The following is an 8,917-nucleotide window of genomic DNA, read 5'->3' on the forward strand; positions in this document are numbered from 1 at the left end:
TGGGGGGGGGGGGGCGATGGTCGGAGCGAGAAAGAGCGCGGGCGTCAACGCGCAGGCGCGCCCTCCTTCAAGCCTTCCAAGTAGCGCATGCGCTCCGGTAAGTTTTTGTTTTGAGAGAGAGAGAGAGAGAGAGGGGGGGGGTGGAGGGAGAGAGAATGATTTACTAATCCGCCCCGCCCACTCCTCTCTCCCCCCCCCCCACCACCACCCCGGCTTCGCCGCCGCATCACGTGAGGAAAACAAGGAAGTGGCCGGCGCACGCGCCTCGTCCCTTTTTTCTCGTGCGGCGGGATTCTGGCAAGGAGGGAGCGGGCGCGCGCTGGGCAGTAGCAGCCCCTCCTCCTCCTCCTCCGCGCGCGTGCCCGCGGCAACCCCATTTTTTGGGGGTGGGGGTTCATCCCTGACTCCGGGCTGGTGGCTCCGAATCAAACCGAAAAATGTCCCCGGTGTGACTTAGACTTTGCAGGGGTCTTCAAACTCGGCCCTTTTATGACTCGTGGACTTCAACTCCCAGAATTCCTCAGCCAGGCATGCTGGCTGAGGAATTCTGGGAGTTGAAGTCCATGAGTCATAAAAGGGCCGAGTTTGAAGACCTCTGGCTTAGGGAAAAATAAAAGAGAGACTCTGCCAAAAGCCGCCAAGAATGCTTATAATACCGGGAAGGTTTTGCTTTTCCCGGTCAAACCATTTGTTGCTTTTGTTTGGGAAAGAAGAATAATCAAGCTTAAGAGGAGAAGGGACTTGCTCAGTTCAGAATAACAGGAGAGTTGGAAGGGACCTTGGAGGTCTTCTAGCCCAACCCCTTGCTCAAGCAGGAGACCCTGTAACATTTCAGACAAATGGTTGTCCGGTTCAAGCATCAACTAGGCTAGGGAGTCGGGCTCAGTTAAGGGATTAAATTCTGAATTACCTGAAAGAGACAGTTTGGTCTAGGGCAGGGGTAGGCAACCTTGGCTCTTTTATGACTCGTGGACTTCAACTCCCAGAATTCCTCAGCCAGCATGGCTCAGCTTGGAAACCTCTCCCTTTCACCTCAGCACGGCTGGCTCAGGAATTCTGGGAGTCGAAGTCCACCGGTCATAAAACAGCCCAAAGTTGGCCTACCCCTGGTCTAGGGTTAAGACATCAGGCTAGAAAGCAGGGAAACGGGGTTCTAGTTCTGCCTTAGACACGAAAGCGGGCTGAGTGTGTCAATCATCAAGAGACCTTGAGTTCTAGGTCCACTTTGACCATGAAAGTTGGATGGGGATTTTGGGCCACTCACTGGGAGTCTGGGCATTCTAGTCCTGCCTTAGCCATGAAAGCTGGCTGGGTGACTTTGGGTTAATCACCAAGAGACATTAAATGCTAGTTCAACCTTAGCCATGAAAGCTGGATGGGGGATTTTGGGCCACTCACCAGGAGCCTGGGAATTCTAGTCCTGCCTTAGCCATGAAAGCTGGCTGGGTGACTTTGGGTTAATCACCAAGAGACATTGAATGCTAGTTCAACCTTAGCCATGAAAGCTGGATGGGGGATTTTGGGCCACTCACCAGGATCCTGGGAATTCTAGTCCTGTCTTAGCCATGAAAGCTGGCTGGGTGACTTTAGGCCAACATTAGGAGACTCTGACTTCTAGTGCCCCCCCCTTCGTGGGAACGCATGCAAAAAGGTACTCCAGGATGGAACCTCGTGAATTTAAAACAAAGCTGCAAGTTTTGGAGGGAAGGCCACAAACCACTTAATTCTCCTTTGTCACACTAGGCTTTCTTTTTAAAAAGTAGACTGACCCACATTTCCTCTACAAACTTGTTCCTTTGTTTATTGCTTGGGGGTGGAGGAAGGAGAGGGTGCATTCAGCTGGATCTCCTCAGCTGAATTCAAAGAATTTTAAAGGGTAAAAAGTCAAACTGAGATTAGCTTCGCTTTGCCGGATGGAATAGCTTCTCAGGTGCTTCTGAGCAGTCAAATAGGAACATTTAGAGAAATGGGGCTGGTGTACTGGTTTGGAAAGTCGGACTGACTCTGCTGCAGGAGATTGCAAAAATGGGGCAACTCCAGCATTGATCACCCAAGACAAAGGAGGAACCATGTGTGTCACCACTTCCCCAAGAGTGTGGAGTCCTCAGTGCTCTCTGAGCTTGGTGGTTTTCTTGCAGACATTTCACTACCATGCTAGGTAACATCATCACTTCCCCAAGATCACACCTTCTGAATCTGTACTTTAATTGCCAGGCAGTGGAGCATGACAGGGAAATGCTGAAATTGGCAGAATATGGCAGACACCGCACCCATTCAACAGAAAATAAGTCCAGTGTGATTGCCTGGGATTCAAATCACTCCTCTCCAGCTAAGAGAAAATGTCACAGATTTTGCACGTTTGTCTTTCAATAGAAGTGGAAAAAGAGGAATAACACACTGGTACAGCTAAGAACTTGACCACAAGAAGAAGTTGTGAAGTTTCATGGGAAACTGCAGGGGAGGGGGGGGGAGGTGTAACTGAGGCATGTTAATACCACAGGTACGATGGAGGCCTGACATATTTCTTTCACCTAGTGAAAATGTAGTGTTTGATGTGGCTTCTTTGTGTGTGTGAGAATTCCTTTGGCCCCTGCTGAAATGAGTATGTATGTGTATGTGTGAAAAATGAACTCTCACCATCTGTTGAACATCATTTTACAATGTGAACAAACCAGAGGGATGGTTTTTCACCAACCACTTGGAATTAAACATTGTAATAAACCCTAACCCTTACCCTTAATCTCTGTAGCACCTGAGGGCAGGACAAGAAGCAATGGGTGGAAGCTCCTCAAAAGGAGATCCAACCTAGAAATATGGAGGAATTTCTGGACTGTGAAAGCAATTAACCAATGGAATAACTTGCCTCCAGGAGTTGTGGCTGCCCCATTGCTGGAGGTTTTCAAGAAAAGATTGGACAACTATTTGTCCAGGTTATTATAAGAACTTCTGCCTTGGGCAGGGGGTTGGACTAGATGACCTCCAAGGCCTTTTCCAGCCCTATGAATCTATGAAACGTATTGCTCTTGGGGCTGGAGTTCATGAGGATTGAACTGTGTTACAACCAAATCAGGAGAAAACAAACTAGGTGAGGTATTGCTTAACTCTTTCCCTCCCTGCTATTTTAGTCTCTCAGATTGCCTTGAGCAATTTAGCTTTCCACATCCTTCACTTTATATTCCCCAGTGGATTTTCAATCAAACGTATTTCCCTGGAATGTCTGTTAATTTACATGCAGACTATTAGTGAAGCAATATCATGCAGGACAGGAATGCAAAGGAAAGGGCTGAAGGTTTTATTTTTCCTTTTACCCTTCCTGTTCTGGCTGCAATTACAGGAGTCCCCTTTATATTCATCATAGCTTTCGTTAACTTACTCTCTCTGCCCATGTTAATGCTTTGGGGGGGGGGGAAATGTGTATGTCTCGAATCATTCCAAATTTAATAAAGCAAAAAGGAGGTTTAATCCCATTTTCTGGCATCTCTGCTTTATGCTTTCATAAATATCATTAAGACTGGAATCTGGAGAATGACAAATACTTTGTAATTTAAACATCTGTTGAAATCCCACAAATTTCAGTGGGATTTAGACTCACCAAATATTCTTATTTTGGAATTACAAATTCAAGAGGAGCTGTAACTCAAACATTCCAGGCTTAGTCCTATTCTCTGGGGTTTGTAACTAGATCTGGGGGAAATCTTAACTGAAAAGTGGCCAACTCTTTCTTAACTTAATAACCTTTGGATCTGTTCAGTTTCCACTCTCATAATCCTCCTCTCTCCATGAGCTGGATGGATGCTAAGACTTTTGTTTTGCTCTGTTATTTTGGTTCTGTCCTAAACAATACTATTTTGGCCAGTATAAAGTGATGGAATTATAGTCATTGTTTTGCCAGTATGAAGTCAGATGGCTTTAGCATTACAAACAATACAAATGTTTAGCAGTTGTCCTAAAATAAATTAATATGCAGCTGACCTCATGGCAGTTACCAATACAGGTAGTCCTCGACCTACGACCCCAATTGAGCCCAAAATTTATGTTTCTAAGCGAGACGGTTGTTAACTTTGCCCCATTTTATGTCCTTTCCTGTCAGTTGTTAACCGAATCATTTCGCTTATTAAGTTAGTGCAATGTCACGTGGTTGAACGGAGAGGCGGACACTTGAGCTGGGTATTGATTCTTTATTGAGTCAGAAATGAAGCTGGGGCAAAGGGGTTACCTGGCGTCTCTTTATACCTGCCCAGGTGAAAGGTGACCAATAGATTTAAACCTGGGCTTCCCGCCAGTGCAGGTGGCCAATGGATTTAAACCCTGGCTTCCCGCCAGAGCTGACCATGCCCTGGGGCTGTCAACGACTCGCTCTATTCAGGCTTTCCCGCCAAAACGGTTATAGCCTGGAGCTGTCCAGCCCCCTGCTGTGCTGACATTTCCGTGTATGCTTTAAAGGCATACACTACAGTTAGTAACACGGTTGTTAAGTGAACCTGGTTCCCTCATTGATGTTGCTTGTCAGGAGGTCACAAAAGGGAATCACATGACCCCCCCGGGACACTACAACCGTCACAAATATCAATCAGTTGCCAAGCGTCTGAATTTTGATCATGTGACCACAGGGATGCCGGAATGGTTATAAGTGTGAAAAACAGTCGTAAGCCATAGAATCAAGATCACTTGAAGTATTAATACCACTTTACAAGGCCTTGGTAAGGCCACACTTGGAATACTGCATCCACCACAATGTAAAAAAGATGCTGAGACTCTAGAAAGAGTGCAGAGAAGAGCAACAAAGATGATTAGAGGACTGGAGGCTAAAACATATAAGGAACAGTTGCTGGATAAGATAAAATAACCTTTATTGTCATTTTTTTTTACTGTGGGCACAACGGCACACATCAAAAATGAATTGGGTATCTATAGTTTAATGAAGAGAAGGACGAGGAGTGACATGATAGCAATCTTCCAATATCTCAGGGGCTGCCCCAAAGAAGAGGCAGTCAAGCTATTTTCCAAAGCGCCTGAAGGCAAGACAAGAAGCAACGGATGGAAACTAATCAAGGAGAGAAGCAACCTAGAACTAAGGAGAAACCTCCTGACAGTTAGAACAATTAATCAGTGGAACAACCTGCCTCCAGAAGCTTTGAATGCTACAATACTGGAAGTTTTTAAGAAGAAACTGGACAGCCATTTGTCTGAAATAGTATAGGGTTTCCTGCCTGAGCAGGGGGTTAGACTAGATGACCTCTAAAATACCTTCCAACTTTATTTTTTTTTATTATTATTATTCTAAAACTTTTATTCATAAAATATGAAACTCAGACAACTGAACACTCAAATTGACTGGCACTAATGGTTGACACGGGTTGCTGCCAGCATCGTAGGTATCAACCAGGTATCTCCTTAAAATGTAAGATGTTCCAAGTAGCGCAGTTTTTTGTAGCTTTGCTGGAGTTATTGCAGGAAGCTGCAATTTACTGATGTATTTTGCAAAGTTTTTGGACATAGTTCCCAGTGCCCCGATGACAATGGCTATCACTGTTACACGTTTCATCCATAATTGCACAGTTTCGGTGGCCAGGTCACGGTATTTCATAATTTTTTCCAGTTCCTTTTCTTCAACTCTGGCATCTCCTGGTACAGTGATATCAATCAACTGTATGCTTCGGTTCTCTATGACTGCGATATCTGGCATGTTGTTATTGTTATTATTATTATTATTATTATTATTATTATTATTATTATTATTATTATTATTATTATTATTATTTTCCATTGTAACTCTGAACAGTCACTAAATGAACTGTTGTAAGTCAAGGACTACCTGTAAATAATAGATAAATATAGAAGAGGAGGACAATGGGCAGAAAAATGAAAACCCTTCAGCAAAACACATATCACACCCAAGTCTTAGGCATCTCGTTCTTTGTCATGTCTTCTATGGGCCAAACAGCTCACTCAACTCATCCTACCAGAATAGTGGTAGGATGCTCAGGCAGGAGACCTTTATTCCTAAACCAGCCACTATTCACTGGTGTCCATTGTGGGACCTTGGACATTGTAAACCCTGAACAGAAGCCCTATTCACACCTTTGTGTGACTGGCATGAAAAATGGCATTCTGAAATGCCATAACTTCGCTTGTGTCCTCAGTTAACAATGGAAACTGGGACTGCGAACTGCATTGCTAAATGACACAGATGTCACATGACTGCACCAATTTGTGATGGAACTTAACAATGGCGGTGAAAAAATACACGACTGTCAGTCCTTTCACCTAATGACCGCAGTAATCAAAATTTGGGCTCTTGGCAATCAACATGAATTTACAACAATTGCAACATACTGATAGAAAATTTGTAGCTCATGGTTGAACTATGGGGTCCTTGGTGCTCTCTGAGCTTGGTTGTTTTCTTGCAAATGTTTCAGTACCAACTATGTCTATCACTGATATAACCTAGTTTGGTAATGAAATGTCTGCAAGAAAACAAGCAAGCTCAGAGAGCGCCAAGGACCCCACAGTCCTCCTCCTCCTCCTCCTCCTCTCCGCAAACACTACTCCCTTCTAGCACTGATGATGTTACCTAGTTTGGTAATGAAATGTCTTTAAGAAAACAACCAAGCTCAGAGAGCATCAAGGACCCTACAGTTATAGCATATAGGAGTATTGTCAGCACTGAAGAGCCATATAAAGACCAAATAAAAGTGTAATCAATAGCAGCCTTGAAATTTATTAGGCGTTTTAGCTGTTTTGAACTTTTCACTGTGAAACACAAAGGGGCGTCTTCATTTTACAAACAATTTTCAGATGAGAAGAAAGTGATTGCCACCACAGCAAGATAATTTAGCACATCCTGATAACGGCAGTGATGTTTAATGCTGCCATCAGCACCATTACGGTATGTATTTCAAATGTGAGACTTGAGGTGTCATACAGAAGTGAATTTAAATGTCTTTATTATTGGAAAAATTCCCTATGTATATTTTATTTCCTCCTATTCTCCCCACAATAGCAGCCCCCTGAGGTGAGTTGGGCTGTGAGAGAGTGACTGGTCGAAGTCACCCACCCAGCTTTCATATCTAAGGTAAGAACTAGAACTCACCGACTCCTGGTGATTGGCCCAAAGTCACCCAACAGCTTTCATGCCTAAGGCTGGACTAGAACTCACAGTCTCCTGTGGATTGGCCCAAAGTCACCAGCTGGTTTTCGTGTCTAAGGCAGGATTAGAATTCACAGTCTTCTAGCGACTGGCCCAAAGTCACCCAGCCAGCTTTAGTGCCTAAGGTGGGACTGGAATTCACAGTCTCCTAGTTTCAAGCCTGGTGCCTTAGTCAACTAGACCAAACTGGCTCTCTACTGTTTTCAGTGCTTTCACAGTGTTTCATCTGTAATTTAGCTGTGGTAATTGGACTTGGACTTCGGGAAGCTTCTCCCCATTCCCTCCCCCTTGGAAAACACAAACATTAAACAAAAAACTAAAGTTCAATTGGTAAGAACTTTAACTGAAATTTCCTTACTCTATGCTTCTTGGAGTAGACGGTGGAAACATCAGATAAGAATCCTCCACTTTAACATCCCGACCCTACCCATGCATTTTCTCCATATTTCTGTTTCAACCTCCTCTGGATAGAGTTGGCTCCGATCCTTGCCTTTAATTAATCCTGTCATTCAATGGCTTGCATTCCCTACTTTGGGATGAATTGGATTCTTAGCATAGTACAGCAATGAATCAAAAATGGACTCTACTGCAAGGAAGCCAGAGAAGAAAGTTTAAAACAGGGTGAACCCTTTGCGGTTGTTTGGAAGGGTGTGTCCCTAGTATGGAACAGCTACAGCCCTTTCAACGGTACAAAGAATATATTTTCCTTTTGTTGTTTGGGGGCAGGACGGTAAACAAATGATAATTTCAAATCTTTGTAGGCAGGTTCCTAAGAAAAGTCTTTTCTTGGTGTTCAAGACTAGCCTGTTGGAAATACTTCTTTCCTGTTACTTACACTCAGAACTCTTTTAACTCTTTTAATTAAGGAGAAACTTCCTGACAGTGAGGACAATCAACCAGTGGAACAGCTTACCCCCAGAAATTGTGGGAGCTCCATCACTGGAGATTTTCAAGAAGAGACTGGACAGTCACCTGTCTGAGATGGTATAGGTTCTCCTGCTTGAGCAGGGGGTTGGACTAGAAGACCTCCAAGGTCCCTTCCAGCTCCTATTCCATTCCATTCCATTCCATTCCATTCCATTCCATTCCATTCCATTCCATTCCATTCCATTCCATTCCATTATTTTCTATTCTATCTCTATCAATACAATTGGTCATCAATTTATAATTGGTTGCTTAGCAACTGTTTGAACTTAAAATGGATCCCAAAAAAGGTACTTATGACCCACATTTGAAATTCTGACATCCGGGTGCCCTCTAAAGTTACATTGCCGCATTTTGTATGCTTGGCAACTACCCCACATTTTGGGGCATTTGCAGTGTCCTGAGGTCAAATGACAATTTGCATTGTTTTTCCCCTGAAAACCAGCATATACTTTTGGTTTCCTGCAAAAGAACGCCTAACGTGAACCATGGTTGTGCTTAACAACTGCCCCCCAAAAAAGTTGTAAAATCAGGCATGGTTACGTTATGACCTGGTTAATGACCATCACAGCTTACAACTGTAACTGTAGGCAAAAATACAATTGTAAATCAAGGATTACTTAAGAGTTGTGTCTTCAAAAAAACCCAAAAACCTATGTACCAATTAACCATCCTTTTTATGCAATTATTCTGATTTTCTTGGTTAGCCTGACGCCAGATGAGCACTAAACTCAGCTGAGCTCATAAAACACAAACACAAGTGTGATTGGTTTCTTTGTAATTTAATTTATCATGTAAAGCAGGGGTCTTCAAACTTGGCCCTTTTATGACTTGTGGACATCC

Source organism: Vipera berus (assembly GCF_964194415.1).
Source record: "Vipera berus genome assembly, chromosome: 3".
NCBI classification, from domain to species: Eukaryota; Metazoa; Chordata; class Lepidosauria; order Squamata; family Viperidae; genus Vipera; species Vipera berus.